Here is a 19864-nt window from a genome sequence, read left to right on the forward strand (position 1 = left end):
CCTAATTTGTAAGAACCCGTGGACTGTCTCCTTCACTCCTGTGTATTCTGATTTCACCAGACAATGATGAATCCTAAATCCACAGCTGAGACCCGGATTGATCAATCCGAGCATCTTGCTCCAAATGCTTCCTGGAAGTTTATACTGGGATGGCTCATTCATGCCTCAAATCCAGCGCGTCCCTGATACACTCAAGTTCCTGATAGACTCACATCCCTGATAGACTCACATCCCTGATAGACTCACATCCCTGATAGACTCACAGTCCCTGATAGACTCACATCCCTGATAGACTCACAGTCCCTGATAGACTCACATCCCTGATAGACTCACATCCCTGATAGACTCACATCCCTGATAGAATCACATCCCTGATAGACTCACAGTCCCTGATACACTCAAGTTCCTGATAGACTCACAGTCCCCGATAGACTCACATCCCTGATAGACTCATAGTCCCTGATAGACTCACAACACTGATAGACTCACACCCCTGATAGACTCACACTCCCTGATAGACTCACATCCCTGATAGATTCACATCCCCGGATAGACTCACAGTCCCTGATAGACTCACAGTCCCTGATAGATTCACATCCCCGGATAGACTCACAGTCCCTGATAGACTCACAGTCCCTGATAGATTCACATCCCCGGATAGACTCACAGTCCCTGATAGACTCACAGTCCCTGATAGATTCACATCCCTGGATAGACTCGCAGTCCCTGATAGACTCACAGTCCCTGATAGACTCACAGTCCCTGATAGACTCATCCCTGATAGACTCACATCCCTGATAGACTCACAGTCCCTGATAGATTCACATCCCCGGATAGACTCACAGTCCCTGATAGATTCACATCCCCAGATAGACTCACAGTCCCTGATAGACTCACAGTCCCTGATAGATTCACATCCCCAGATAGACTCACAGTCCCTGATAGACTCACAGTCCCTGGTAGACTCACATCCCTGATAGACTCACAGTCCCTGATAGACTCACATCCCTGATAGACTCATAGTCCCTGATAGACTCACATCCCTGATAGACTCACAGTCCCTGATAGATTCACATCCCCAGATAGACTCACAGTCCCTGATAGACTCACATCCCTGATAGACTCAAGGTCCCTAATAAACTCACAGTCCCTGATAGACTCACAGTCCCTGACAGACTCACATCCCTGATAGACTCACAGTCCCTGATAGACTCACATCCCTGATAGACTTACAGTCCCAGATAGACTCACAGTCCCTGATAGACTGACATCCCTGATAGACTCACAGTCCCTGATAGACTCACAGTGCCTGATAGACTCATATCCCTTATAGACTCACATCCCTGATAGACTCACAGTCCCTGATAGACTCACATCCCTGATAGACTCATATCCCTTACAGACTCACATCCCTGATAGACTCACAGTCCCGGATAGACTCACAGTCCCTGATAGACTCACATCCCTGATACTCACAGTCCCTGATAGACTCACAGTCCCGGATAGACTCACAGTCCTCCACCGCCTGAATCTTCTAATTACTCAACGGTTTCCACTAGAGTGGATGTTCCCATTATTTTCCTCTCTCTTTCCTTTTCCAGATACCAACAATCAACAAGTTCAGGTCTTTACACCAAGTAAGTATTTATTGTCATATCTATTTCAGTGCCTAAAATCTGGCCTTCCTCATCTTACTTGTAAAATCCTCATTATCACCATTTCTTCCTTGGGTTATTTTCCTTCCCGTTGATAATCAAAAACAAGTCAAAGTAATTCTTCTATTTTATTGTATTATTATTTTTATTTCAGGTTAATGTGAGGATATAATAAGCAGGAAATAATATTTGAATTTGTTAGGTAAAATCCCTCTTGTGATTGTGTCCTGCTCCGAAAAGTTTTGCCATAAACTCCCACCTCACGCCCATTTGATGGGAGCCCACCAAATAATCCCTCCTGTCCTATCACCCTTCACACTCCCTCCAACTTGAATTGAATTGAGGTTTTTTCCTGTGTGGGTGTGATTAATGTGAATTAAATCATCTACTGGTGTCATATTAGTGTTGCGTCCATTGGATTCTTGCTTCTCTATTTTTGTGACATATTACTAAGAAGAATATGTTTCAAGTCCACCCAGTTAATACAAGATGTAAAGTCATCATCTTTTTAATGGCTGAATATTATTTCATGGTATACATATACCACAGTTTGTTAATCCATTCCTGAATTGATAGGCATTTAGGTTGTTTCCATTTCTTGGTGATTGTAAATTGATAAACAATCTAGTGCAAATGTCTTTATGATAAAATATTTTTTTTCTTCTGGGTAGGGGGATTGCAGGGTAAAATGAGCAGTCTAATTTGAGTTCTTTGAGGATTTTCCATAATTCTATCCAAAAAGGCTGTATTAATTTGTAGTCCCACCAACAGTGTAAAAGTGTCCCCTTGTTTCCATATCTATGCCAGCATCTGCAACTTTGGGACTTTGTGGTGTGGGCTAATCATAAAGGGGTTAGGTGATATCTCAAGGTGGTTTTTATTTGCATTTTTCTGATGATTAGGGATGATGAGCATTTTTAAATGTTTGTTAGCCATTCCTCTGTCTTCCTCAGAGAATGTTCTATTCATGTCTCTTGCCTAGTAATAGATAGGATTGTTTTCTCTCTTGTTTTGTTGATTAATTTGAATTCTCTATAGATCTTAGTGGATAACATGCAAATATCTTTTCCCATTCTGAAGGTTGTCTATTTGCTTTAATTGTTGTGTCCTTAGTTGTGCAGAAGCTTTTCAGCTTAATTAAGTCACATTTGTTTATTTTTGTCATTGTTGTGATTGCCATGGAGTCTTCTTCATAAAATCCTTCCCTCGGCCAACATCCTCAAGAGTTCTCCCCACACATTCTTCTAGAATTTTTATCATTTCATGTCTTAGATTTAAATATTTATCCATCTGGAGTCAATTTTTGTAAGTGGTGAAAGGTGTGAGTCCAGTTTCAGTCTTTCACATGTTGTTATCCAGTTCTCCCAGCACCATTGATTGAATAGGGATTTTTTTCCCTGGTGTATGCTTTTGTTTGGTTTATTGAAGATCAGATGGCTACAAAGACATTACTTTCGTCTGTTCGTTTTCCATTCAGTTTCAAATGTCTATGTTTCTATTTTTGTGCCAATACCATGCCATTTTGATCACTGTGGAATGTAATATAACCAAAAGTCTGGTAGAGTGATGTTTCCAGCATTGTTTTTATTACTAAAAATTGTCTTGGCTATATGGGTTTTTTTCTGGTTCCATATTAAATGAAGAAACATTTTTTCCAGTTTTTCAAAGAATGATGTTGTTATTTTAATGGGGATTGCATGAAATCTGTATATTGCTTTGGATAGTATAGACATTTTAACAATATTGATTCTTCCCAGCCAAGAACATGGTATGTTATTTCATTTGTTAATGTCTTCTGCTATTTCTTTTCTTAAGAGTTTCATAATTTTATTTGTAGAGGTGCTTCACCTCCTTTGTTAGGTTTGTTCCTAGTATTTCATTTTCTTTGAAGCTAATGTAAAGGAATTATGTCTTTGATTAGCTTCTCAACTTGGCCATTATTGGCATGTACAAAGGCTACTGATAAATGGACATTGATTTAATACCCTCAGATATTGCTGTATTTTTTTTTTTTCAGGAATCTTGTGGTTGAGTCTCTGGGGTTCTCTAAGTATAAGACCATATCCTCAGCAAAGAGCAAGAATTTGACCTCCTCTGCTCCCATTTGGATGCCCTTTACATCCTTCTCTTGCCTGATTGCATTGGCTGGAACTTCCAGAACTATGTTGAATAGTAGTGGTGACAGAAGACATCCTTGTCTGGTTCCAGTTCTAAGTGGAAAAGCTTTCAGTTTAACACCATTCGGTATGATGTTAGCTGTATGTTTGTTGTAGATAGCTTCAATCAGTTTAGGAAATGCACCACCTATGCCTATTCATAAGCATTCTTGTAAGGAAAAGATGTTGAATTTTATCAAATGCTTTCTCTGCATCTATTGAAAGGATCATATGGTCTTTGTTTTTGCTTCTTTTGATATGGTTCAATTACATTTATGCATTTGCTCATGTTAAGTTAGCCTTGTATCACTGGAGGAAGACTACTTGTTCCTGATGCATAGTTTGTTTTTTTTTTAATGTGTTCTGTAATCTATTAGCTAAGATTTTATTGAGTATTTTTGCATCTATATTCATTAGTGAAATTGGTCTGTAGTTCTCCTTTTTTAGTTGGGTCCTTTTCTGGTTTTGCTATCAGAGAAATGTTTGCTTCATATATCATGTTGGGGAAGGTTCCTTCCTTCTCAATGTTTTGGAATAGTTTCTGCAGTATAAGTATGAGCTCTTCTTTGATGGTTTGATGGAATTCTGGTGTGAAGACATCAGGTCACTGGCTTCTTTTTATTGGAAGACTTTTTATTATTTCTTCAATCTCAGTGTTTGATATTGGTCTGTTCAAGAGATCTGTTTCTTCTTGGTTAAGTCTAGAGAAATGGTGCGACTCCAGGTATTGGTCCATTGCCTCCACATTGTCAAATTCTGAGCATAGAGTTTCTTGTAGTAGTCAGAGATAATCTCTTATATCTCTATGATATCTGTTGTTATTTTCCCCTTTTCATTTCTGATTGAGGTTATTAGAGATTTTACTTTTCTCTTTCTAGTTAATCTGGACAAAGGTTTATCAATTTTGCTTACCTTTTTGAAGAGCCAGGTTTTTGTTCCATTAATTTTCTGAATGATTCTTTTGTTTTCAATTTCATTTGTTTCTGATTTAATTTTGGTTATTTCTTTTCTTCTTCTAGATTTGGGATTGTATTGGTCTTCCTTTTCCATTTCTTTAAGATGATTCATCATGTTGTTGATGTGCTTTCTTTCTGTTTTTCGGATGGAGGCATCTAATCTAATAAATTTCCCTCTTAGGACTGCTTTTGTGGCATCTCACAGGTTTTGGTAACTTGTAGCTTCATTGTTGTTATGTTCAAGTAATTTAAAAATGTCCTCCTTTACCTTTTCCTTGACCCAGCTGTCATTCAGCATAAGGTTGTTTAATTTCCATGCTTTTGTGCAGGGATGACAATTTTTGTTGGAGTTGAGTTCCACCTTTATTGTCTTGTGGTCTGAGAAGATACAAGGTACAATTTCAATTCTTTTAATATTTCTGAGGTTTGATTTGTATCCTAGGATATGATCTATTTTGGAGAATACTCCATGTGCTGAGAGAATAAGCTATATTTTTTAGCTTTGGGTTAGTGTGCTCTGTATGTGTCTATTAAGCCCATTTGTCCTGGTGTCACATTTAAGTCCCTTGTATCTTAGTATCTGTGTATAGGATCTGTCCAGTTCCGTCAGAGGGGTGTTAAAGTCCCTTGCTGTTATGATGTTATAGGATATCATACTGTTCACACCAATTAAGATCTGTTTCATAAATCCGGGAGCATTTAATTTGGGTGCATAAATATTTAGAATTGAAATTTCCTCTTGTTGTACTATTCCCTTGACCAGTATGACATGACGTATTTTTTTTTTTTTTAAGTAATTCTTTCAAAATGAAAAATTTAACATTACAATTTACTTTTTAAAAACTTTTGGGGCCTTTCCAGTTTTTTTTGTAGAGACAGAGTCTCACTTTACCTCCCTCGCTAGAGTGCCACGACGTCACAGGACTCACAGCAACCTCCAGCTCTTGGGCTTCTGCGATTCTCTTGCCTCAGCCTCCCAAGCAGCTGGGACTACAGGCGCCCGCCACAACGCCCAGCTATTTTTTTGTTGTAGTTTGGCTGGGGCTGGGTTTGAACCCGCCACCCTTGGTATATGGGGCCGGTGCCCCACTCACTGAGCCACAGGCACTGCCCCACTTCTTAGGTAAAAATCATACTCACTACTGAGTGACTGTTTAGCTGTTGACCTTTACCAAGAGAGTCTAGGAACCAGGAGACCAATCCCATATCTGCTGTTCATGGCTGAGGCTGCAAAGTTTAGTCTAGTCTGACCTTTAGCACTGACGTTACTATTGTTAATTCAGTTAACAAATGATTAAATTTTTCCTAATCTGTGGTAATGATCCTTTTTAAAGTTAACTTTCTCATTTCCTTGGCTAAAGATACCTAAAGAATACTGGAATGTAGTTACATGGTCATCAACAACATTTTTCTAATCTTTCATTTTAATGAGATAATTGTGGAATTCCACAATAAAATAAGATTGTAATTATTGTACAATATTTATTATATTAGTGAGCTATGATTTACTTTTAGTGCACTATGATTTTGTAAATTATGGATTAATTGTAAATTTTATCGAATACCTTTTCTAAAGAAATATACCATTGTACCATGTTTACCAGTTGTATTATTTTTGGCAAGTTTCTTAATCATTTTGTGAATCAGTTCTTTCCTCTGTAAAATATATAATTATAGTGATGAAAGTAAGTGAACATAATATATATTCTAAACCAAGGAGTTGGAGTCAGGGAATAAAATGTTGACATTCTAACAAAGATATTTGTACCAGAATGTTTATTGCAGCCCAATTCACAATTGCTAAATCATGGAAGAAGCCCAAGTGCCCATCAACCCACGAATGGATTAATAAATTGTGGTATGTGTACACCATGGAATATTACGCAGCCTTAAAGAAAGATGGAGACTTTACCTCTTTCATGTTTACATGGATGGAGCTGGAACATACTCTTCTTAGTAAAGTATCTGAAGAATGGAAGAAAAAGTATCCAATGTACTTGGCCCTACTATGAAACTAATTAGTGTGTTTCACATGAAAGCTATAACCCAGTTATAACCCAAGAATAGGGGGGAGGGGGAGAGGGAGGGGAGGGAGGGGGAGGGGAGCGGATGGAGGGTGATTGGTGGAATTACATCTGCGATGCATCTTACAAGGGTACATGTGAAACTTAGTAAATGTAGAATGTAAATGTCTTAACACAATAACTAAGAAAATGCCAGGAAGGCTATGTTAACCAGTGTGATGAAAATGTGTCAAACGGTCTATAAAACTAGTGTATGGTGCCCCATGATCACACAGCTATGATTTAATAATGTACACACAGCTATGATTTAATAAAAAAAAGTTAAAAAAAAGAATAAAAGAAAATGTATCTAATGTACTCAGCCCTACTCTGAAACTAATTTATAGCTTTTATATGAAAGCTATAACCCAATTATAACCTAAGAATATGGGGAAAGGGTGGGGGGGGAGGGGAGAGCATGGTTGGGGGAAGGGTAATTGGTGGGATTACACCTACAGTGCATCTTACAAGGGTACGTGTGAAACTTACTAAATGTAGAATATAAATGTCTTAACACAATAACTAAAAATGCCAGGAAGGCTATGTTAACCATTGTGATGAAAATATTTTAAATTGTATATAAAACCAGTGCATGGTGCCCCATGATTGCATTAATGTACACAGCTATGATTTAATAAAAATAAATAAATAAATAAAGCATGTTGACATTGAAAATTTCAGCAAAGAAGGGCAGCACCTGTGGCTCAAAGGAGTAGGGCACCGGTCCCATATATCAGAGGTGGCGGGTTCAAACCTGGCCCAGGCCAAAAACTGAAAAGAAAAAAGAAAAAAAAAACTACAAAAAAAAAATTTCAGTGAAGAATATCTCCCAGTAATAACAAGGTATGGAGTGTGGCCATGTGGGTAGGCAGGTGAAACGGGGTGACACAGGGGACTTAGTGCTGAGCAGCTCTAGGACAACGGCATGCTTCATTGGGGAGGGGAATCCAGAACTTTCCCACACAGAGATGATGAAAATCCAGACTTTTCCCTGACGGGGCAGGGGAAGAGCACCATGTCTCATAATACTGTAAAGAAGAGCTTGACCCTAAATGTGAGCTTCTGAAATGGGGCTAACCTTAATCCAGCATTCTGAAAACCTACTTCTTAGCAGTACACAATTGCATATACTTCAAAAATATAACATAAAGGAGAATATTAGTAATATTATTTGAACTATTGAAAAAAAGGTAAAAAGGCGGACTTATTAAGAGTACCCTATGTGGATACAATGAATATTGTTATGCTGTGAACAGCGTAGAATGACATGCTCTCATAAGGAAAGGAATCTGCAATATTTCATTAAGAAGAAAACAATTACCAGCACACAGGAGATTGCTACGACACTGAATTTCAAATAAATTGTATATAGTAATGAAACTAGTCACTGTGTCTTTGATCTCTGTTTTTACCAGTTCATTCTCAGAATGTACTACTGACAATGCTCCAAAGACTTGTTTGCTGGATAAGAAACAGTATTTGTCACAATCTGAACTCTGCACTTGTCTTGAGACAAAACTCCTTCCTTAATCAACATTTCAACAGCTCTAACTTTCTCTTCTTCCTACATGCCAGTCCTTACCCGAACTCCCTGAAACTCATACAACACCAGTTTTAGAGTCTACTCATCACCCTTCTGATTATCAGTCAAGTTTACATCTTCAGAAGATAAATAAATAAATGCCTTCCTCCTCAAAGTACATCACATCCCCACCTGATACACGTCACAGGCCACCGCCCCCCACCATAGCTCGTGGAGTAGCTGGCACTTTACACAGAGTGTGTATCTTTGATACACATCTGTCACTTCTGCTAGGTTATAAACTCCCCAGGGGGGAAACCCTATATTTGATATTGCTCACCATTTAGTTACCCTTCCTTGACATGGGACCTGACATAACGCGCAGCGGAAACAAAATGAATGTTTGCTTAATGAAGTAAAGTTGTATTTATGTGCTCCTATCTGTCTACCCATCATATGAGAGTGTTTGTCTTTGAAGGACCAGTTCATGGAGATTCTCACCTTTTTCTCTCTACAGTAGTGCACATTTTGCCCATTTCTACTACAGATAAGCATTTACTCTATTAGGAAATGAGCAAAGATTTGTTTTTCTAGGACTTGCCTGGAGAATGCAGGTTCTATAAAGATGAGACTATTTGTGACTTTCCCAGGAATAGAGTCTGTCAGGAAGGTAGAACCCGAAGGATAAAAATCAGAATTAACGTTGTCCCTGAGCACCTCGGCATGTACATTTCAACCAGAGGGTCAGAGGTTTTTCACTCATTTCAGCATGTAGCCCAAGCTATAGTGGCTTCATTGTCAATATCTATAATTTCAGCAGTCCTTACAGTAAAATTAAAGTTTTAAGATCATTATATAAGCACGGTTCATCTCCTAATTTAATATTTGTCTACTTAATCCCTTGACTCAGTGTCATTTTTATGTGTACATACAATATTAATTTTTCTGTCTTTCTCAGAGTAACTAAAATGCATTTTTTTTTTATTTTCCTGAATGTACTTTATGAAGTTTTATTTCAGAAGGTTATGGAAAAGTAAACCTTTGGAATTTTTTCTTAGGGCATTTTGAAATTACTGGCATGCTTCTAATTTGCAAATCAGTCCTTGTAAGCGTTCATGTGGAATCTGGAGGCTCCATATAGTTCTGCTTAAACTGGCTATTTGCAAGAGATAAACACTGGAAATTGAAAGTGAGAAGCACTCAGGTTGGGTAGATACACCCCTGGGACATCTGCAGTCTGGCAGTGATGACGGAACAAAAGTGAAAAGATGGCAGAATGCCGCGCTCGCAGTCGCTGGAGCACTAAAACTAATTTGAAAGCATTTACGCTGGCAGGGAGGTTATCACTGTAGTCATTTCAAAGCATGTGCCCTTGAGTAAGTTTAAATCACTAAAATCTCATTAACCATTAAGGAGACGTAAAAAGTGGTTAAGTCCTGACTCGAATTATTTTTCAGTTTCTTGGAGCTCCCTCACATACTGATATAACATCAGCTCCCATCACATACTGATATAATGTACCCATGTGCAGGTGCCTGTGTGTGTACGTGTTGAATGGCTGACGTGCAATTCACTTAACTAATTGTGTGGGTCTAGACAGCATTGCTGCACTGCACAAATAGAAGAGACTGTGCTGTTTGTTACTCAGGACACAAGAACCCTCTGGCTATTGATGCGAAGAGAGAGGAAAAGTCCCAAGCAAGCAGGGCCACTCAGGGTGAGAAGAGGGGGTCCTGTGATGGCCCAGGTGGGGTCTCAAAGCACAGAGTTCCTGAGTGGGATTAAAGCACAAAGCAAGAGGCAGAGGCACAGAGATGAAGAAGGTTAATGCAACCAGGAGAAGGAGCCAGCAGGACTGAAGACCACCCTTCTTGCCCCTGTGACTCTTAGGGACAGCTGAACAACTGGTTATGTCTGGGATAAAAGGTCGTTTGGTCTATGAAGGCAACTATCTTTGTGAAGACTCCCTGACGTAACCTGGTGAAGCTGTGTGGTGGCGTAGAGCCCTTGGTGGCAGGTCCCTAACATCCTGCCCTTTACTCTGTCATGCTGGCCAGGCCTTCCTCATTGGTGTGGTGCTTCAAGAACCAGGGTAGAGAGGCCCGCGAACAGATCCTACACACCCCTATGTGGGAAGAACATGTGGCCACAGCTGTAACTCACCAAAAAATGAGAGCAGCTCTCACTTTCCCATGCCTGTCTCGGGCAGGGAACATGGAGGAACATGTGAGTGTCACCCACGGTTGAACAATTTGTGGGTCTTAGGGCCGTCATGACCAGTGTGGCCCCGGGAATGCTACTGTGTTGGTCCTTCCTGCCTTCTTCCGGCACATGCGTGTGCCACTTGGCTTGTCTGTGTCTGACATCACACTGGCTAGTTGCTCAGTTACTCTAAAGTGGTCGCAGAGCTGAAAGGTTTTATTCAACCCATTTGATTTGATTGTTCTTTATAGCTGAAGTGGATATCCCTATAAGACATAGCAAACCCCTATCACAGGTGACATTGTGAATCAGGAGGGAAGCATGGGTGGAGAGAAAGACCAGCAGGACACTCTGGGAATCACAGCTCACTACTGCTTCTGAATCACGAGCCTCAGCAGCTCCCTGTGGGCTGCGAGCAACTCCAGCTCATTTGGATCAGCCGGGCCAGGTGAGAGGGACCACAGGACTGGCACAGAGCTCTGCAGGTGGGAGTAGTCTCTGGATCAAATAAATTTAAGGGGAGTTTCAATGGGAGGGTCGGAGAGATGTGGACTGTAGTGATGCCACAGTGACAGACCAATTAACATCACAAAAAAATAAAACTCCACGCAGTAGATGTAACCACGAATATACTAGGGGCAGAAAGAGATTCCATTTTCAGCAAGAGCGGCAGAAAGAATGTAGAGTATAAAGAATAGCGAGAGAAAGGCAGTCAGGGTAAGGCAGCTGCCGGAGGTGAAGATAACAGACCACGCCGAGGAGCGGGACCACGAAGGCCAGGTGCAGGGCGGGTGCTGCTGGGGGCCTGCGCGCCAAGCTGGGGGCTGCTCTCCCCATGGGCGGTCTCTTGCTGCTGCTGTTGTTGTCCATTTGCTGTGTTGTATTTTATTTATTTATTTTTTTTATGATTTTGACATAAATCATTTTTCAGTCCAGGTCAAAGGACAATTAGGAGGAGAAACGTTTTTTCCATGAAAGAATTTTTTCCAAGAAAGAATAGTTGCCCTTTCTTGAGAAATAAGAATAAAGCAAAGACAGGCCCATTATCCCAGTATGGAGTGTGGGATACACTTTGTGTAGCAGGGATAGCAGAGGCGCTTTTTGGTGCAGGGTTTGGCGAGTCCAGAAGTCCAGAGCCTGGTGCACTTAGGGAGTTCAGCAAGAGGATGAGCTGAATATGGGCAGGAGACTGGCCCTCAACAGGTGGATCTGGGTTTATGCAGCTTATCACTGGTTATGAAGCTTCACACCCCACCTTTTATGACCAGATGGCTGAGTCTGGGGAAGAGAATAGAACACAGGACTGTCACCCAAAGAGGATGGCTGTATGGAGAGGCAGAGAGAAGGGACAGGGTGTGGGGCCCAGTGGTCCCAGACAGGCACCAACACTAGCAAGGGCATCTCAGAGGTCAAGAAGCCCTCTCAACTGAATGATGACAGACCCATCCTTAAAACTTCTCTATGAGTTGGGAGGTGCCTGTGGCTCAAAGGAGTAGAGTGCTGGTCCCATATGCCGGAGGTGGCAGGTTCAAACCCAGCCCTGGCTTAAAACAAAAGACAAACAAACAAACAAACAAAAAATCTCTATGAGTGGCAATAGCTTGGAAGTAGCAAAGCCCAGCTCTGTCCCTATGGTCCTACTGAGTATCAGCTGCTTTGAGAAGGAACAAATTTCTGAGATCTTTGGATAATTCACATGGCATAAATCAAGACTAAAGTACTGGGCTTCCCGCTAAGATATCACATCCTTGCCTTAGCAATTAAATGAGGAAATAAAAGAAACAAAATCAGATTTGCGTGCCAGATTCATGAAGCAAATCCTAGTGCTTTCTCTCTTAAGTCATCCTAATTATCTGTGATATTCTGAGCTTGGCTGAGAGTCATGTCATGTTACCTGTAGATAGCAACACAGAACATTAAGGTAAGGAAACTACCAAAGGGACACATCTCAAATATTGCAGGAGGGATGGAATTAGATGCAAAGGTGGAAAGACTGCTTCTAAAAGAAGGGACACTTTATGAGATGGGATAGGCCATTAGTTATTTTGTGAGATGAAATGGGGGTTAGCAAATAAAATTCCCATTTTCCTGTGGGAGTTGGTACCCTCAAGACGTGGCTCCTCATGAACACTTAGGAACACATCTGTGAGAGCCATCGCAGATCCTGAAGGAAAGGCTGTGATCTCTCACCCGCTCCCCCATTATTTTGGGGTGGAGCATCATTCCCCTGGCTCAGCACTTTTCTGTGGACACTCAGGAGAGCAGCCATCCTGCCCTCGCTCCCTCCCAGATCCACTCTGCTGCAGGGAGGGAGTTTGGGAAGAATAGGATTTTTCTCTCAGTATCTTTTAGAGGTAGAAATGCAGCTTTGTTTTCAAAGGTTGTCAGTTAGATTCTGTTGTCCGTTCAGTGTTATATAAAGAGCTGAGCACTGAAATGGAGACCTTCAGAAGAAGAATGTGCTAGTTATTAATTTACGGCCTCTCAGAGCCAAGTTTCAATATAGGTCTGCCCTAATGGACGGAATTCTTTTAAGCATCTCTTCTTTATGGTAAGCAAGATGTTAAGCGTTCTCAGTAAAATGGTCCTGGAGAGGCATTGCAGGAAGAATCTGGGCTCTGTCCTTGGTGGCTGCTTAAGACAGGGCTTGGGCAGTGGGCCTGAGGACAGCCCACGGCACTGTGCCCAGCCAAGTGTCCAGAATGCATGGTCCCTCGGAAGGCTGAGCCTGGTGTGGGAGTCAGTGCCCTGAAGGCCACTGGTCACACCAGCCACAGCTTCCTTGTAGCCCAGGCTCCCTGTGATGCCTCCACCCCATCTGCAAACCCATCCGCAGTGGATGGTTTCCCCGGGGCAGGCCACCTGCATTCTGCAGCGAGCTTCTTGATGGCTCAGCCTAGGCAAATCCACACACTTGTGGGCTCAAGCCCCTTCTAAGATAAGGCCTTAACCCCCAGCTTTGGGGGAGTGTCCTCTTTTCCAAGTTTTCCAACCTTGTATACTCTTTCCTAGCCCCAGGACGCTGTATAACTTCCTGATATCGTATAATTATGCTTTTAAATCAGTATTTCGTGTATTTCATACTTCCTTATATTAAGAAGTATGAAAGTATTATATTATTATTAATATATCATATTATATTAAGAAGTATTCACCCACTGTGTGGTTTCTATCTCCTGAATGGATGAAGACTGATAACAAAGATTCAGTGGAATTTGTTAAGGAAGATGGCAATTGTGGAGCCAGGCTTTTGGTAGGGCAACATCACAGAACTTTTGACTTTGCTGGTGGTCAGTGGCCTACGTTGGGTCCCTGAGAAGTTTTACCATTTCAGTACTGGACTTGAAGCCTTGAGCGTGTGTGATTTTGAACTTGGCACCTTACTGCTAACTTTACTTGGCAGCTTTCTCCAAACATGCATAGCTTCTTTAATTTAGGCAAGGTGGTGGGGCTGAGGGTCCCTGAACCCAACACTAGTGGCTTTAGAACATAGACTATGGCATTTTAACCTTGAGCCACTCAGGTGGAGTCTGGGTTCATATCTCAAGCAAGATTGATGTAAGTTACATGAGACTGGCTATATGCAGGGTTAAGGAAGGAATGAGGAGGCTCACCCTGATTCTTTCAGGCACTACTGAGATCTGCCTACAGCACTACAGACTGTGCACAGCAAACAGAATCTGTCCTGGGAGTTTTGCTTTAGGAAATGAGGATCGACTTATTTGCTAAATTTCATCAGTGCAGATTCAGGGTTGTGATAATTTTTAGCTCTAGAATTCTAGAATATGAAGCTCATTAAGAGATGTGGTATTGAACCACTATATTTTTTAAAAATAACATTTTTAGTAGGGCTTATTTTTATTTCCAAGTATGAACTTGAGATGTGGTAACATAAAAAATAAAGTGGCAAACTACTTCTATACATGGTTCTGAAAGCAAGAAACTTAAAACGTTTCTCTTTTCTGAAAAATGTTTGTACACTAAATTTAATGACAGACTTTATTTAGATTTTGGCAGTGATTTTCGCTGATGTCCCATCCTATCCCTTAGCCTCTGCCGTTCACAGTGTCTCCGGGTCTGTCCTGGATTTCCATGACTCTGCTGTTTTTGAAGAGTTCTGCTCAGGCATTTTGTAGAATGACTCAGAATTTGAATTTGCCTGCTGGTTTATTATAATCAGACTGGTACAGTGTTTTCCTGGGCAGAATCATAGAGAGGATTTCTCATCCCAACATATCAGGAGTACACGAACATAATTCACCTTTCCACTGGGTGAGGGTGGTTCCTGCCAGATTTTTTCTCTAGGTCAGTTTCTTTCTTTCATTCTTTTTTTTTTTTAATTTTTTTTAAGTCATTTGTACATAGATCATAAATACATTTATGCCATTATGGGATTTGATGTGTTGATTATTTGTACAGATTGGAGTGCTTACATCCTACTAATCAACATAGCCTTCACCTCACTTACCCAATTACAGCATTAAGACATTTGGGTTCTACACCTGATAGATCCAACTTGTACTTGCAATGTGCTGCACAGGTGTGGTCCCCCTACTGACCCTCCCTCTATCAACCCACACCCCTCCCCTCACCTCTCCCTCCCCTTCCCTCCACCTATTTCTTCCCATCCCACAGTCTGTTAGAAGCAAGTCACGACCTGCTGCCTTCGAGGAATCTGAGGTTGCATGTATAAACCACTCAAGTAAACAATATGCATATTTTAGGGAGAAGTGCTTGGACTATTCAAATGCTCTGTTTCTCTTTAAAACTTTACCCACAAATTTGGGCATTCTTCATACATCTGGCATGCAGTAGCTATTGCTGTGGTATCATAATGGTGATTTTCTATTCCTATTATTTTTCTCTATTAACTATTTGAAATCCTTCTCTAAGAATATTTGTTTCTTATACTTATTTATTCACTTGTTTAATCACTTATTTAAGTTACTATGGATTCAAGGGCACGTACTTTATTCTTTGATATATAATACATTATTCTTGTTATTTCCTTAGTTGCTCACATTGCTCTTGTTTTGGCTTATGGGAGCTCGATCACACTGGCTTTTTGGCATGTTCCCATATTCCATTTATTTATTTTTTAAGGGCTTCATTACATCTGGCAGCACACAGTGGTGTGCCTCATCTCCAGGTCCAGCCTGGAGCCGTCCTTTATCTAGGCAGTGGCCACTTCCCTGGCACAGGCTGTCTTGCTGCTGCTGGGGGATACTATTCCTCAGTCTGCTCAGGGCAGGCAGCCCTGAGCATCTGTGCATGTGCAAGACCATGCACGCACACTCCACCCTATCTGCATCCACTCTTCTAGCCTTCATCTGTGTATATGACAGACCATGCACGCACACTCCACCCTATCTGCATCCACTCTTCTAGCCTTCATCTGTGTATATGACAGACCATGCATGCACACTCCACCCTATCTGCATCCACTCTTCAAGCCTTCATCTGTGTATATGACAGACCATGCACACCCACCCCACACTATCTGCATCCACTCATCTAGCCTTCATCTGTGCATATGACAGACCATGCACACACACCCCACCCTATCTGCATCCACTCTTCTAGCCTTCATCTGTGTATATGACAGACCATGCACACACACCCCACCCCCTATCTGCATCCACTCTTCTAGCCTTCATCTGTGCATATGACAGACCATGCACACACACCCCACCCTATCTGCATCCACTCTTGTAGCCTTCATCTGTGTATATGACAGACCATGCACACACACTCCACCCTATCTGCATCCACTCTTCTAGCCTTCATCTGTGTATATGACAGACCATGCACACACACCCCACCCTATCTGCATCCACTCTTGTAGCCTTCATCTGTGTATATGACAGACCATGCACGCACACTCCACCCTATCTGTATCCACTCTTGTAGCCTTCATCTGTGTATATGACAGATCATGCACACACACCCCACCCTATCTGCATCCACTCTTCTATCCTTCATCTGTGTATATGACAGACCATGAACACACACTTCACCCTATCTGTATCCACTCTTCTAGCCTTCATCTGTGTATATGACAGACCATGCACACACACTCCACCCTATCTGCATCCACTCTTCTAGCCTTCATCTGTGTATATGACAGACCATGCACACACACTCCACCCTATCTGCATCCACTCTTCTAGCCTTCATCTGTGTATATGACAGACCATGCACACACACCCCACCCCCTATCTGCATCCACTCTTCTAGCCTTCATCTGTGTATATGACAGACCATGCACACACACCCCACCCCCTATCTGCATCCACTCTTCTAGCCTTCATCTGTGTATATGACAGACCATGCACACACACCCCACCCCCTATCTGCATCCACTCTTCTAGCCTTCATCTGTGTATATGACAGACCATGCACACACACCCCATCCTATCTGCATCCACTCTTCTAGCCTTCATCTGTGTATATGACAGACCATGCACGCACACTCCACCCTATCTGTGTCCACTCTTTTAGCCTTTATCTGTGTATATGGCAGACCATGCACGCACCCCCTACCCTATCTGCATCCACTCTTCTAGCCTTCATCTGTGTATATGACAGACCATGCACGCACACTCCACCCTATCTGCGTCCACTCTTTTAGCCTTTATCTGTGTATATGACAGACCACGCATGCACACCCCACCCTATCTGCATCCACTCTTCTAGCCTTCATCTGTGTATATGACAGACCATGCACACACACCCCACCCTATCTGCATCCACTCTTCTAGCCTTCATCTGTGTATATGACAGACCATGCACACACACCCCACACTATCTGCATCCACTCTTCTAGCCTTCATCTGTGTATATGACAGACCATGCACACACACCCCACCCTATCTGCTTCCACTCTTCTAGCCTTCATCTGTCATATGACAGACCATGCACACACACCCCATCCTATCTGCATCCACTCCTCTCGCCTTCATCTGTGTATATGACAGACCATGCACACACACCCCAACCTATCTGCATCCACTCCTCTAGCCTTCATCTGTGTATATGACAGACGATGCACACACACCCCACACTATCTGCATCCACTCTTCTAGCCTTCATCTGTGCATATAACAGACCATGCACACACACCCCACCCTATCTGCATCCACTCTTGTAGCCTTCATCTGTGTATATGACAGACCATGCACACACACTCCACCCTATCTGCATCCACTCTTCTAGCCTTCATCTGTGTATATGACAGACCATGCACACACACCCCACCCTATCTGCATCCACTCTTCTATCCTTCATCTGTGTATATGACAGACCATGCACACACACTCCACCCTATCTGTATCCACTCTTCTAGCCTTCATCTGTGTATATGACAGACCATGCACACACACTCCACCCTATCTGCATCCACTCTTCTAGCCTTCATCTCTGTATATGACAGACCATGCACACACACCCCACCCCCTATCTGCATCCACTCTTGTAGCCTTCATCTGTGTATATGACAGACCATGCACAAACACCCCACCCCCTATCTGCATCCACTCTTCTAGCCTTCATCTGTGTATATGACAGACCATGCACACACACCCCATCCTATCTGCATCCACTCTTCTAGCCTTCATCTGTGTATATGACAGACCATGCACGCACACTCCACCCTATCTGTGTCCACTCTTTTAGCCTTTATCTGTGTATATGGCAGACCATGCACGCACCCCCTACCCTATCTGCATCCACTCTTCTAGCCTTCATCTGTGTATATGACAGACCATGCACGCACACTCCACCCTATCTGCGTCCACTCTTTTAGCCTTTATCTGTGTATATGACAGACCATGCACGCACACCCCACCCTATCTGCATCCACTCTTCTAGCCTTCATCTGTGCCCGTGGCAGACCATGCACGCACTCCACCCTATCTCATCCACCCATCTAGCCTTCATCTGTGAAAGTATCATCTGTCAACTACCTACCTCCCTACCTATTTATGGTCTATTTACCTGTGCATCATTTTCCATTAAAATAAACATGAATTTATACTGTTCCCTCTCCTCTAACATCACAGGATTTTCTTCTCAATTTCCCTATCCCTTATTTACAGCCTCGTTCTCTGACATTGAGCAACCTGGCTCCCTTTATCTGTGATTTGTGGAGGAAGGAGAAATGGGAAGACAAGCCTTTGTCCTCTCTCCTTCTCCCTGCGTTATAGTGCGCTTGGGCTCAGCCACTCAGCTCTGCATTTGGGTCCATCTAGTTCTCAGTGATAAGGCAGGCACATGGCTCTAATTGTAGATGTCTGGTCTTGAAAACACGTGGTGCCTACAGACCTAAATCGGTGTTTACAGTTTTGTTAGAGAAACTGAACTCACTTTTCCTCTCCATCCTTTGACTCGCTTGTCTTTTTGTATTTTTGTAACTCTGGCTGGAGAAGAGGGATGCCCACCACACAAGCCGGTGGGTGAGAAGGAAAGGAAGCTGTTAAGTAAGTTCTGTCTTGCCCTGAGCTCTGTGTTACAGGAGTATAGACGCTCTATTTATTGAGTCATCTTGGGCAACATTTTATCCTCTATATTGATTTTGATCCCCCATCCCTAGAGCAGACCCTGAGACAAGGATTTAAGCACCGTCATCGCTGTGGAGAGGCTCCCAGGAGGCAGTCTCAGGAGACCAGGAAAGGGGGAAGAAAGACAAGATTAGGCTGTGCCTTTGGCTCTATGAGTAGGGTGCCAGCCCCAGATACCGGAGGTGGCAGTTTCAAACCTGGCCCTGGCCAAAAACTGCCAAAAATAAAATAAAATAAAAAATAAAGAAAGAAAAAGAGAAGAAAAGAAAGCCCACAAGGCAGCAACCATGCAGTGCTGAGCCAGTCACCACCTTGTGCACCAGGGGCTGTGGAGACACACAAGGGACAGGCCTCAGAGCTGTCACAGGCCAGTCAGCACCAGACGTCTTTAATGTGGGGGGGACTTGTTCCTGGTGCATTAACTCCTGAGCAGTTTCAGCCCATGCCACCAAGGGAGGAGCAGCTCTGCAGCCCCAGGAATTTTCTGTTGGCTGGAAGGCGCAGGAGCCAGAGGCCTGTGTGCAAACTGCCTGAGATGCCTCAGAGGCTGTCCAGGGGGACACTGCTGCAATAGTCTAAGTGACTGCTGTGGACACTATTTGTATTTCATTGAGAGAAAATGAAACCCAAAATGCTTGAGCAACTTGTCTGAACTGATGGGGCCACTAAGAGTCCGAGTCTCTCAAGTCCGGATCCGGCGGAGGCTCGCACCACACTGGTGTGCCTGCGGGCAGCTGTCCTGGCTCTCTGCC

Source organism: Nycticebus coucang, chromosome 11, assembly GCF_027406575.1.
Source record: "Nycticebus coucang isolate mNycCou1 chromosome 11, mNycCou1.pri, whole genome shotgun sequence".
Taxonomy (NCBI): domain Eukaryota; kingdom Metazoa; phylum Chordata; class Mammalia; order Primates; family Lorisidae; genus Nycticebus; species Nycticebus coucang.